A 13,471-nucleotide genomic window follows, 5' to 3' on the forward strand; every position below is an offset into this window, starting at 1 on the left:
TTGGGTGCTGGTCTTATTTCGTCCACTAGGAGCCTGCATCGCTGCTGTACTCTTGTGCACGCATGATAGCGGTACCAAATCTCGCAATGTGCAAGAAGATGCCTATTTGATACAAATATCACTAGCCTCGACTGTAGGAATTGACAAAATTATCTGCAGAAGTTACAACTTTTATTAAGTTTAGACAACGTCCTGTTGAGCAAAAGACTCCCTACTTTGTCTTATTTGTTCTGATTCCTTTGGAATTTTTTTTGAAATTTCAGCCCAGTCAACAGGAGTATTACAAGATTATTTCTTTCTGAAACCTCTGGTGACAGAGCTGCTTTTTAGGCATCTTCAATTATTTATAATTACACCACTATATTCATATTTTTGTACTTGGTTACTAGTCCGAAAATGAGCAGATGTTCTGTGGCTTTTGGAAGCATGAATTATGACTACAGATTTTGCACTAAATGATGTACATTGGATGGTTTATAATGAATTTTATATTTTCTTTTTATGTTGTAATAACTATTTTATAGTTCTGTTGTTAGGGGTTGTAAATTTTGACCCTGCACCTAAGGGGTGCATTTTAATAATAAATGTAATGGTTCGCTGAAAAAGCTGTATGCAATGGCTGCCCACCGACTCTGTATAGGAGTCTGTATACAGCCTTATTGCTTCTTCATATAATGGACTAGCTATGGCACTAAAAGTCCTAAGACTCTCAGAAATGTTTTTCTTCAATTTCATATTATGCACATGTCCTGTAACATGACAAATGTTATTAAATATTTGTGTACTGTATGTTGCATTTGTACATCATGCTTTGTGCAGCTGTGGACTGAAACCATGGGCCATAAAGGAACAAAATGTGTGTTTTTAAAGGGACACTCCGGGCGCCATAACCATTTCTTCTGAATTAAGTTGTTATGGTATAAAGCGGTTCCCAGGCGCCGACTTACCTTAAGGTTATCGAAAAATCGAAACCCCACAGTCTTAAATCTGGTGCCTGTCCGTTTTGCAAAGCTTCTCCTATTGCAGTCCGAGGTTTGAATCGAGAGACCTTGACCTTTGACCCGCTGAGAGTGTTGGCTGAATAGCCTATCAGTAGCTTGCCATTCACAAAACTGTGTGAAAAATATATGTATTTATTTTTAACCTCCTTCCATACCAAATTAATCACAGTTACGTTTTTATGGTGCCTGAAGTGTTCTTTTTAATGCAAATGGCACAGTGGCAAACAAACTGGTGTCTTGTAAAAAGTAATTAGCACGTGTCAATAGATCATGGTGTGTACATTTAGCAATATTGTTAAACAGTATTTGCAAAAATGTGTTTATTAAAACTATACTGGGAGCAGTGTAAAAATAAAATCACAATTTCAACTTATGTTGTTTCTCAGTAATAAAAAAAAAATATATATATTCTTTTTTTTTTTTTTTTTTTTTTTTTAAATTCTTTATTTTTGTTGTGTGAGTTGTACATCTTGCTTGGTTAGCCACAACAGCTAGGTCAAGCGCATGCGTAACATGTATAACAACAGTATGGCAATTGTATTTACTGCACATTTTTTAGTGGTAATAGTTAAGCATAAAAGATAACCACCGCTTGCAAATATACGAAACCTCGGCAGCTATGGCAAGTGCAACAGGTATTAGTAGAGCGTCGGTATGGCAATTATAAATGTTGCATTTTGCTAAGTGAAAATAGCTAAATCTAGGGTAAGGCAGTAGCTTGTAAATATGTAAAAAAGAGATTAGTTTCCACTTGGTCGGTGCCGTTAACGAGGGTAGTGGCACTGGGGGTGCTGTAGGTGCCTAGGAGGAAGCCTAGCGCATGCCACTACTACGCTATTCTTTACTGCGTTAACAAGGTAGGGCAGGTGTGCGTATGTCGTTGGGGAGTTGGGGAAACAACATGGATTGACCGTCAGAGGGGCCAGTAAGTAAATTATGTAGAGAGTTGCATAGCATTTAAATGGCGTGTGATACAACTCCTGGTCGTTAAACTAAGGCTGGGAGCCAATTGGAGTTGGGGGGGTTGGGGGGTATACTGGAGCCAGCGTCCCGGGTCTAACCCGGTGTCTATAGTAGAAGCCCACGGGCCCTACGAACAGAAAATTGAAACGTGAGAAAATAAAAACATGTGACTTATTGTCCATGTTAAACTGGAGGTCCCCGGTAGTGGTGCCAGTGAGCTGCGGTGGTTTGGGTAGGCGAAACATGCCGTCTAGCTGTACCCCTTTTGCTTGTGTAGGTGGCAGCAAGGTTGCAAAAAGCCTGTGGAGGAGATGGGGTAGCTCTGCAGGGGTCACCGTGTCAGGGATACCCCGGATTTTTATGTGCTTCCATCTGCGCTTATCCTCCATGGCAGCCAGTTGGTGGGACAGTGCAGTGTGGGCTGTACCCTCACCTGTGTCTGGAGGGCTGTCACCTGGGTTGTCTGTGTTTGAGTGAGTTGCTCCACGGTGGTTAAGCGGGCGGTAAACTCCCTGACATCCTCCCTCACTTGGGAGATCTCCGTCGAGTGACTGGCGCAGGCCTGTTAGGAGGGAGGTGAGTATCTCTGTGGTCACCGGTTGGCCCCCTGTCGGCTGTACTTGCCTTGCCGGCGCTTGAGAACCAAGAGTCTCCGGGCAGTGCAGGTGGAAGTAGTCCGAGCTGTCCGAGTATTCCTCTGAGTCGGCCGCCATCTTGGGCCCTGTTGCGCCATGTGTTCTCCTCAATAGATCGCCGATATCGGCGGATTGCCGCGGCCGATCCGGGCGCAGTTTTTTGGTTTTTTTCCCCCATTGTTGTTGGGGTGCCTTGGTGATGTTCTGAGGCTGTGGGTAGCCGGTTTCGACCGGTAGTCGCTGTATTAACGCTGCCGATTGTCGGAGCGATGCGGGCATGCGACTTCTCAGGTTGAGTGCTGGCTCCGCCCCCACCAAAAAATATATATATTCTTGTACACCTGTTGGGAAAAATAATCTATTTCCAGAAATCCCGGTTTGTAACTTTTTTTTTTGTCGTCAGCTGCTTTTTTTCACCAAATGTCTGCTCTTTTTATTCCTTGTCAAGCAATGATTGTAGATCAACATTCTAGTACAGATTATATAGCTTAAAGCATCTCTGGGGACTTGGCACAATTTGCAAAGAACCTCAATGCTCCATACACAGAGCTTTGCCCCCTCCTCCCCCCAACCCTACAATCGTTTCTGTTGACAGCTGGGGAAATGATGACAAGGTTGACAAAAAGTAACTCCTCCTTTAGTACTTTGTCTCAATATATCTTTTTTAATTGGTTAGAATTTTTGTGAAATTTCAGCACAGTCAATGTGAGTATTTGAGAAACATAGAATGTGATGGCAGATAAGAACCATTCGGCCCATCTGGTCTGCCCAATAAAGATTCTATCTTGATCAAATACTAATTTTGGGTAGTGGTGGTGTATTGACAGAGTGCTTTATCAAAGAAAGCTTTGTTACAATCAACTTTCCATTTGATTACCAATGAGGTTCTGAATTAATGAATGTTTTTTTTAAATTCTTTATTTTACTTGTGCACATAGTAACAAACAAGCGTGCAGAGCCACGACCGCAGCCGCAAGCAATTTGTAGCATTTCACAGTGTGGCAGTTAAAACAGCACTTTTTTTTTTTTTTTTAAGTATCATGAGAATAACAGGTTAATGATTCCTCTATTGTTTATAATAAAGTGGCTAGGCTATACATGTAAATGACAAGATGTGGTTATGCTAAGGGTTAGATGTATATGACAATACGTTCTTCAGAAGGATAAACATTTATGTGTCATTTAGTAAGTTAAGACTTGCATTAGAATGTTATGTGTGGGTTGAAGCTGTGTTGTCCTAAATATGCAAGTTGCCTGTACCCTTTCGCTTTGAGCCGGCAAAAACTATTACGTGAGAGTATATTCGATTGAGCGAACTAGCCTAAGAAAGTCCCCTGGGGTCTCCCAGGTGTAAGTCCCTTTTCGGGCGTGCCATATCCAGGCTCTCTTTCTAGCTCTATCTTGGGATCTGCTTACCGTAGCGTGTAAGGTGGTTCACCCTATGCCGCGTTGGGGCTGTGCACAGCCCTGCTGTGGGCGCCTGTGGAGCTTTGTTGTGGTGCGGTGATTGAGCGGGTGTGTTTGGGGTCGGTTGGTCGTGCCACTTGGCCTGGATAGGGTCGCCCATGAGGGGGTGAGTACTTGCTTGTTTTGCGCGGTTTCCTCCCGCTCGCCGCTCTGCGCGAGCAAGGTGCATGCTTACTTCGCCGTCGCGTGGTTCTGGGCCCTGTAGAGGCTGCGGGCTGGTGCTGAGGGTCGGGTGGCGGTGGTCGAGGTGGGCGGCGTACGTGAGTAGTCGCGGAACACCTTGTTGTAGCCGGAGTTCGAGCTTGAGCCAGAAGTTTTGGAAAATCCTGTCTATGCTGGACAGGGGGTTCAGTGGTATCTCTCGGCTGGCTGCTTGGTCTCCGCCATTTTAGGTTGGCCTCTCAGCTCTCCGGCCCTCTTCACGGTGGTTTCCGTCATGTTGGAGGGGACCACCATGTGTGGCCTGGGATCACCCCCACCGGTCCAAAGGGGGGGGGGGGGTTGCGGGGTGTACGCTCATGGCAGTTGGTCTCAGTTTGGTTCCAGGCTGGGAGATCGGCCGCCTCTCCCGCCCGCTGCTTGCCAGGCCGCTTGCCCTCGCAGGTGCATTCTGCTGTCTGTCGTCCACTCACGGGCCGCATCACCGGTTTACCATGAGGGTAGAGGACTAGCTTGGGGTCCTGTGGTGTGGTTTGTAGTGGTATAGGGGTGCCTTTAGAGACATTTTTGGCAAGATTAGTGTGGAGCTCCAGCTAGGCACATCTTCCCTCCATGACAGTCAGGCCCTGCCCCCGAATTAATGAATGTTTAATTAAAAAAGTTTGCAAACTTTTTAAACTTAGAAGTAACTCACTGAATAGCATTGAGTAGTGATAGAAACAGAGATGTTCAGATATTGGAATGCCATGTTTTTTTATACCTCTTGAGAGTGATGTAGATTAATTTAGAAATAAACAAATATGTTTAAATGTCTATCTGTTCCTGTCCAAATCTGAGATGATTAAATTGCGTATACGCAGAAGTAAGTTCACACTGACACATGGAGTTCAGGTTAAAAGCACTTCAAAAAATTTAATGGCATCTGGTTAGAAAACGGGTATGCAGACCCTTTTAAAGGCAAAATTACATCATCATTGAATATCAGATAATAACAAATAAACATCATTAATTGGATTAAATGTTAAGTGACTATATCAGTGTCCACCCATCAATATTATTAATTGGCTCAGGGATTTGAGTGACTAGCTAGGTGTCCTCCCACCGGGAGGTGGTATTGTTCTGGACACGGGTGTGGACAGAAGGCTCAAGCGCCATCTTTCCCAGCATGAGGTTTACTCGGTGGAAAGGGGGGCTTGAGCGTCATTTTACACAGTTAGTGATGTCAGGTCTTGTGGTCAGGTGCAAGGTTCTCTTATGAATAGAACATTTCATTAGTACAGTGTTCTCATGGCCTTCAAATTATACTATGTTGCAAGTTAAAGGAAATTCAGCAGTTCCTGGGTTAGTCATGTCTTTATAGAAAATACAGTCTCTGTTCATTGTGTTAAATGTTGCTGGGAAATCCTGTCATGTAATGTAGTTTAAAATGGATTAAAATGGAGGATCTGTCAGGTAATGAGGACAAAATGGAGGGTTTGTCACAGTGTGAGGTTAAAATGGAGTTAGTACAATAATTCAGTACAAGTTCAATAAAGATTTTTTAATAATTCTACATCAGTCCCCCCTATGAAATGTTAGATTCTAAGAGATAAACTTTATTGGTTAGTTTCAGAAGACAGGTTAGCCCAAAGGCACAAAACCCTATGAAGTAACGGTTCTTAAAGTCTTCTTAGTTCTTCAGAGGGACATCATAAATAGACAAGCTTACATTACCATATGGACCTGTGTTATCTGGAGTATAGGCACAACAAGTCATGGTGACAGGTAAACGTTGTTGGTTGCAATAGATATAATAAATGCAAATCAAAATATTATTATTAGCAGTGACGGTTGGGAAAATGGACTCAAACTTTCCTTTTACTGCAAAATCATCTGGTACCCCCCTTGGCACACCTATGGCATCAATATATATATGTGTCAAACTTTCCCTTTAGAGGGGTGCTCCTCTTTATGTTCTGAAGCATGAATGTGGTGTGTCAGGAGTACCTTGTCATGTATTATGTGTATGGACATAATAACCTTGGCTAGGGCACATTTGCTTATGCATTGTAGTATTAAACCTGTCCCACACTACATCAGCGTAGGTGGACTCGGATCATTTAGTCAATATTAATATCACCACAAACTCAGGATGGGCAAATAATCCTGAGGAAGCTTGGCGTTTGGATCTCCTTAGCTTCACGAGGTCTCCTTTTGGGGTCCTCGGCTTTCCATCGATGGCAGGTGGTCAGGCATTATTATGGCCATCAAACACCTACTTGTTGGTATCTTTTTATTTTTTGAATTTTCTTTTTTTTTTTAAGTAATTTTTTTCTTTAGAGTCAAAGGTGTGTCAAAATCAACAAATGTTACTTCTCATGTTGCAGAGAGAGAGAGAGAGAGTCTTGAATCTGCAACAATGAATCCACTGAGTGATCTCTGCAACTTTCACAATGCACTATTGGGTATATGGTCTTGGTTGTCACATTGATGACCGGCTAGGCTTCTGGCCATCCTGACAAAATGTCTATTATAACTAGTGCATATTTGACCCAGCAGCTCTTTGTCACCTGGATTCTTGAAAGGGATGGTGAGAGTTAGCTAGGTGCTTAAGATTCTCCTCCTCTTCTGCCTGAGCTGTCCTTGGCACAAATAACACAGGATCGGCAGTAACTGATGATTAGAGGAGTAATTCTAGGTGCTCCAGAGTATTTAGGGATCAAAGAGTTCATGAGGGTCTTGGATAGGTATAAAGTTCCATGGGCCCACTTCCCAGTACATGTTTTTGGGTAAACAGAACTTGAGAGTGTTGGAGTACAGCCCGTCTTCAAGGGTTGCCCCTTTCTGTTTTTCCAGCTTTGTATTTCTTCATGGTCATTCTTTCAGAAGCTTGATCTGTGGGTAGGGCCTACATGGTGAGTATAGAAGTTTCTTTAGCGGACACCCTTCTGTCCACTTCCCTTGGTGCACTTGTGGCTTGGTTGGCAGCTTTTGGTCAGCTGAGTGGTGCTTCTTATCTTCCAGATTGATCCGAAATAATGTGCTGCACCCAGGGCATATCTTGAGTCAGTGTAGGTATTGGCATGTCTTCCTTCAGGCATTTTGTATGCCACTGAGAAGGCTGTCAATTCAGCGTCTTGAGCAGATGTGGGTGAGGAAAGTGAAGATGCTTGACGTACCTGATCTACTGTAGCAACAGCAAATCCAGTATGGTACCTTTCCTCTTTATCCGCAAACAGAGTGGAGTCAGGATCTGGTAAAGCTACTGCATGCTCTGTTGAAAGGTGTCTTGTTTCTTCTTTCATCTGTTCAAAGCAACCATGCAGAGCAGTAGAAGAGGTTTCCTCACCTATTTCTGTGTGAGATTGGGGGGTATTTGTCTTTCTATTTACAGTTCTCCTGCTGACCCCCCTCTGTAGAGAGTTGTAAATTGATTGTTCATGTTTTGTTCTAATGAGTCAGGTTCCTTTCATGAGATTTCTGGGGAGGGACAGCCACCTCCCTTACAGGTGTCTTACTTCCATGGGAATCTGGGTCAGGACCGCACTATTTCCTTGAGAGTGCCCAAAACAGTTCTTTCATGATGAAGTGCACCTCCACCAGTCTGAATAATGTGTGGTAGTGTGGTATTCCCCCCTGGGAAGTGGCGGAAGAGTGGCCAGAGCAACTTTTCTTCAAAATATAATGTTGTCAGGTAGAGGCAGAGTTGTCTATGAGCGGAGGAAATTGGTAAGGAATAAGAAGGGAGGAAGCATATAAAGGATATAGATATAGATATGGTAGTGGGGAGATGGAAGAATGAGTAGTGGATAGAGCGAGAGGGGAAGAAGGTGGAGTAGGAGGAGGAGAAGGTGGAGTAGAGGGAGGAGTAGGAGGAGGAGAAGGAGAAGGAGGAATAGAGGAGAAGTAGGAGGAGAGAGGAGAAGGTGGAGTAGAAGGAGAAAGTGGAGTAGAGGGAGGAGTAGGAGGAGGAGAAGGAGGAATAGAGGAGAAGTAGGAGGAGAGAGGAGAAGGTGGAGTAGAAGGAGAAAGTGGAGTAGAGGGAGGAGTAGGAGGAGGAGAAGGAGGAATAGAGGGAGGAGTAGGAAGAGGAGGGAGGAGTAAGAGCAGGAGGAAGGAGTAGATGAGAAGTAGGAGGAAAGAGGAGAAGGTGGAGTAGAGGGAGGAGTAGGAGGAGGAGAAGTAGGAGGAGAGAGGAGAAGGTGGAGTAGAGGGAGGAGTAGGAGGAGAAAGTGGGAGGAATAGAGGGAGGAGTAGGAAGAGGAGAGAGGAGAAGGTGGAGTAGAGGGAGGAGTAGGAGGAGGAGTAGAGGAGAGGTAGGAAGAAAGAGGAGAAGGTGGAGTAGAGGGAGGAGTAGGAGGAGAAAGTGGAAGACTGTAGATGAAGGGGAGGGATCGGTGGAAGGAGTAAGCGGGGGTGGGCAGGTAAGGGAGCAGACAGGTGATGTAGCAATGGAGGATACATCAGAAATCAAGACTAGGTAGAAATGCAATGGAGGCTGCAAATAGCCCATGTACAACAACTATTAACTGGCCCTATGCTTTCCCTAGAGAAAAATAATAAAAGGCTAACATGCTCATCTTGTCTGCACAGGCCTCGAACGTTTCACTCCGTGGGTGTCCCGCAGTGGCTAGCCCACCACATCTCCCACACCAGACTTGTGCCCGTGGAGACAGACGCTATCCCTGACTCTCGTTCTTTATTTTATTAATTTATATCTAACATCTCAAAATGCAATTCCTACTCATATCACAAATATACATTATCACAATTTTATGTCTCGCAAATGGGATAAAATTTATTCTACTCTTCACTGATAATGTATTTTTAAAACATACAAAATAGACAAATAACATTGTCTTCTGCAAAATAAATGGAAAAGATAATGGAGATTTTGTTAAGCTTATAATTGGCTATACATTAATTCACATTTCTTGTTCTCCAGTTTCTGGCTGTTAATGACAATGTACAATGTAATAGAGCAGCGGAAAATGCTAGCAGAATGCTTGGTTGCATAGGGAGAGGTATTAGCAGTAGGAAGAGGGAAATGCTCATGCCATTGTACAGAACACTGGTGAGACCTCACTTAGAGTACTGGATACAGTACTGGAGACCATATCTTCAGAAGGATATGGATACCTTTAGAGAGAGTTCAAAGAAGGGCTACTAAACTGGTTCATGGATTGCAGGATAAAATTCACCAGGAAAGGTTAAAGGATCTTAACAGGTATAGCTTGGTGGAAACACGAGACAGGGGAAATATGATAAAAGCATTTGAAATACATAAAGGGAAACAACACAGTAAAAGTGGAGACTATATTTAAAAGAAGGAAAACTACCATAACAAGAGGACATAGTCTCAAAAATAGAGGGACAAAGGTTTAAAAATAATATCAGGAAGTATTACATTACTGAGAGGGTAGTGGATGCATGGAATAGCCTTCCAACTGTAGTGGTAGAGGTTAACTCAGTAGAAGTGTTTAAGCATGCGTGGGATAGGCATAAGGCTAAGCACTTGCTGCTAGTAACAGATCTAGAATTAATACACTATAATGCCCAAAGTCTCAATTCCTATGCATATGCAATAATAAAATATCTGGGCTTACAACAAAAATTATGTTAGCCAGTTTTTAAACTTGGAGGCAAATACTATCCAATAAAAAAAAAACAGATTGGAACACACTCCCACCTTATTCATTTGTTAATAGTTATGCTTATAATGTTAACTGGTTCCTTTTCAATTAGATCAAAACATTTTGAAACCAATCCTTAATTGTATTACCATTTGTTCAAGAAATCTTTGTTTATTAGAACTTTCTTGTTCATAATATGTGGGAATTAAGGAAGACAGCATGTCTTAGGATAGGATGAGCGTGGTAGAAGTAGATCTCGAATTTACATGATATATGGGCGGATATGACCTCACTAAGGGCAGAGTGAGGGCAGGAGCCTGGACTGACGTGTCTCTTTAAGGACAACCTTCTTTTGTTCTAGGGGCCATTTTCTTTTAGGGCATTTCAGCTTGCAGTAGCTTTACACTAAATTATAGATCAATAAAAATAAATCAGAGAAGCAACATTCTGTTAGGCAAAATGAAATACTAAACTATGGACAGACTTGACGGATTAAATAAGACAAATGAAAACATTATACATTTAACAGCCTGTGAAGCTTTGAAATAACATGGTGCAAAAATAAACTCACGGGATGCAACTAACCTCCCCCATCATTCACCAGCTATTAATCACCCAACATGTCCAAATACATATACAACGCCATGGAACCTGCTGGCGTCGCACAAATGGCAACAACAACAACACACAAACCCTAGAAACCTCCTATACGACACATCACTCCTATGTAAGTAGCAAAATACACAATTAGAATATTTTCTAGCAAAAATTCCATTGCTAAGTCTTATCAGTAGTAACTCTACGAAACACAAATCTGAATCTGCAAGCACGCAACCCCCCCTCACGTCTCACAGAAAGCAAGAGAGAGAGGAAGGCGGGGGAAGTGGGAGAGAGAGACTGCCAGCAGAATCTCTTTAACCATGCCAATGCTGTACAGTAACAAGACAGAAGGATAGCCACGTTACAGTTATTGCAAAAGCAAAGAGACACAAAAACACAACATTTAGTAATACTCTCAGTGAAACTCAATACAAAACCCCCACCCTCTACCAGGGTAATGGCTAACACAAAATACAAAAACAATTATTATGATATACATACATTCTTAACCCTTTGTGATCTAGTTCTTCCTCAGCCCAACCTTCCTGCTGAATAGCATTGCTACTCTGTCAGTAATCTACGCCAGCTTTCTGGCTGCAATCTACCACATGAAGGCACAGCAATTGTACACACTTTAGCAATCTCTATCTTCAACTAGATCACACGCGCTAGCCAGCCCTTTATTGGGCTTTTCTAATCCCTGTTCCATTCCCCTCCTATACAGGCGTCCCAGATATAGGGGAAAAATGTTTTAAACAGAGTGTCTACAATGGTGGACTGCCACTCGAGAGGGGTGGGTCCCCCCAAGTGCGTCTTCCCAAAACGTAGACTAGTCACTAATTGGAGCGAGGTGAGAAGTGTGTGACCAATCACTTCTCTCACAATAGAAATAGGAGAGGATAGTGTATATAACTCAGGAAGTATAGAAAAGGTAAAAAAGTAAAGTGGAATTTTAGAGACAGACACAGGAGTTTGAATGACTCCCAATTAAACAAACAGGACAACAATACAATTGAAATACAGTGCATGCATCACAGTTCAAATAAAATCAACAGTAATCCTTTCCTTTACTCGCGTGACCGAAGTCACCTCCCTCAACCTCGTAGTGTCCCCGCTCGGAGAATGACTTCCTCAAGTCTCACTACCAGCGGCCACGGAAAACAACTGACACCGGTCCGAGATCCGTAAGCCTCCCTCGTTACAGCAGTCCACTAAGAGTGGCTACCTCTATCCTCACCCTCGTAGTGCCCCTATGAACCCACTCATAAGTCTCACTACCCCGTGGTGATGGAGACAGCAATGCCTGCCCGAATCCACGCACCACAAATAACAATTGGAATGACTCCAGCTCAGCGCTCAAAGCTGGAGGGTACCACCTCTCTGCAAGCAGAGCTATGTGCACAATGAGGCTAGCTAGGCTATCAAAGTGACACCAGAAGGATCCCCAGGAAACTATGAGTCTACACAATCTCCACAGATCCAACACCCCTCTTTTTCCATACAGCCACAGCCACGAGGCTCCTAAAAGAGGTAAACAGGCAAAGAAGACCCCCAGGAAAACATCCACAGGTCCACCCCCCTTTTTCCCTACAGCCACAGCCACGTGGCTCCTAAAAGGAGTAAACAGGCAACAGGACTCCAGGCAAATCCCCCGGGTCCACCCCCCTTTATCCTAAAAGGGGTAAACAGACAAACAGGCAAACAGAGGACCCCAGGCAAAACCCCCGCAGGTCCACCCCCCTTTATCCCAAAAGGGGTAAACAGACAAACAGGCAAACAGAGGACCCCAGGCAAAACCCCCGCAGGTCCACCCCCCTTTATCCCAAAAGGGGTAAACAAACAAACACTCAACCCGGGCACTTAACCTAAAGTAGGCCAATACAAACACACCCAGGCAACAGATAGACTAAATGCAGGTAAACAAGTGAGTAACAAGACACCGGGCAAGATATTACCTGTCTTTGATGTCCTCCCGGGAAGCAGTCACAGACACGTGGACGGGTTAATCAAAGGGGCCGGAACATACCGGTGGCTCTGCAGAAGTCTCTACCGTGTACCTGGAGGTGATCAATCTCCTTTCCTTCCCCCCGGATTCCTCCGTCCAACAGCGTCTTCCTTAGGACGGCTCACCGGCCAGACATAGCCCGATGCCCCACGTTCTGGGCGCCAAATTGATGTAGATTAATTTAGAAATAAACAAATATGTTTAAATGTCTATCTGTTCCTGTCCAAATCTGAGATGATTAAATTGCGTATACGCAGAAGTAAGTTCACACTGACACATGGAGTTCAGGTTAAAAGCACTTCAGAAAATTTAATGGCATCTGGTTAGAAAACGGGTATGCAGACCCTTTTAAAGGCAAAATGACATCATCATTGAATATCAGATAATAACAAATAAACATCATTAATTGGATTAAATGTTAAGTGACTATATCAGTGTCCACCCATCAATATTATTAATTGGCTCAGGGATTTGAGTGACTAGCTAGGTGTCCTCCCACCGGGAGGTGGTATTGTTCTGGACACGGGTGTGGACAGAAGGCTCAAGCGCCATCTTTCCCAGCATGAGGTTTACTCGGTGGAAAGGGGGGCTTGAGCGTCATTTTACACAGTCAGTGATGTCAGGTCTTGTGGTCAGGTGCAAGGTTCTCTTATGAATAGAACATTTCATTAGTACAGTGTTCTCATGGCCTTCAAATTATACTATGTTGCAAGTTAAAGGAAATTCAGCAGTTCCTGGGTTAGTCATGTCTTTATAGAAAATACAGTCTCTGTTCATTGTGTTAAATGTTGCTGGGAAATTCTGTCATGTAATGTAGTTTAAAATGGATTAAAATGGAGGATCTGTCAGGTAATGAGGACAAAATGGAGGGTTTGTCACAGTGTGAGGTTAAAATGGAGTTAGTACAATAATTCAGTACAAGTTCAATAAAGATTTTTTAATAATTCTACATCAAGAGCTGAAACGTGCCAAGGTGGAATAAAAATACAGAAATTATGAATGAAGTTCTTGAACTATGCTTCATTTTAG

The sequence above is a fragment of the Pelobates fuscus genome, chromosome 1 (assembly GCF_036172605.1).
Source record: "Pelobates fuscus isolate aPelFus1 chromosome 1, aPelFus1.pri, whole genome shotgun sequence".
NCBI lineage: Eukaryota > Metazoa > Chordata > Amphibia > Anura > Pelobatidae > Pelobates > Pelobates fuscus.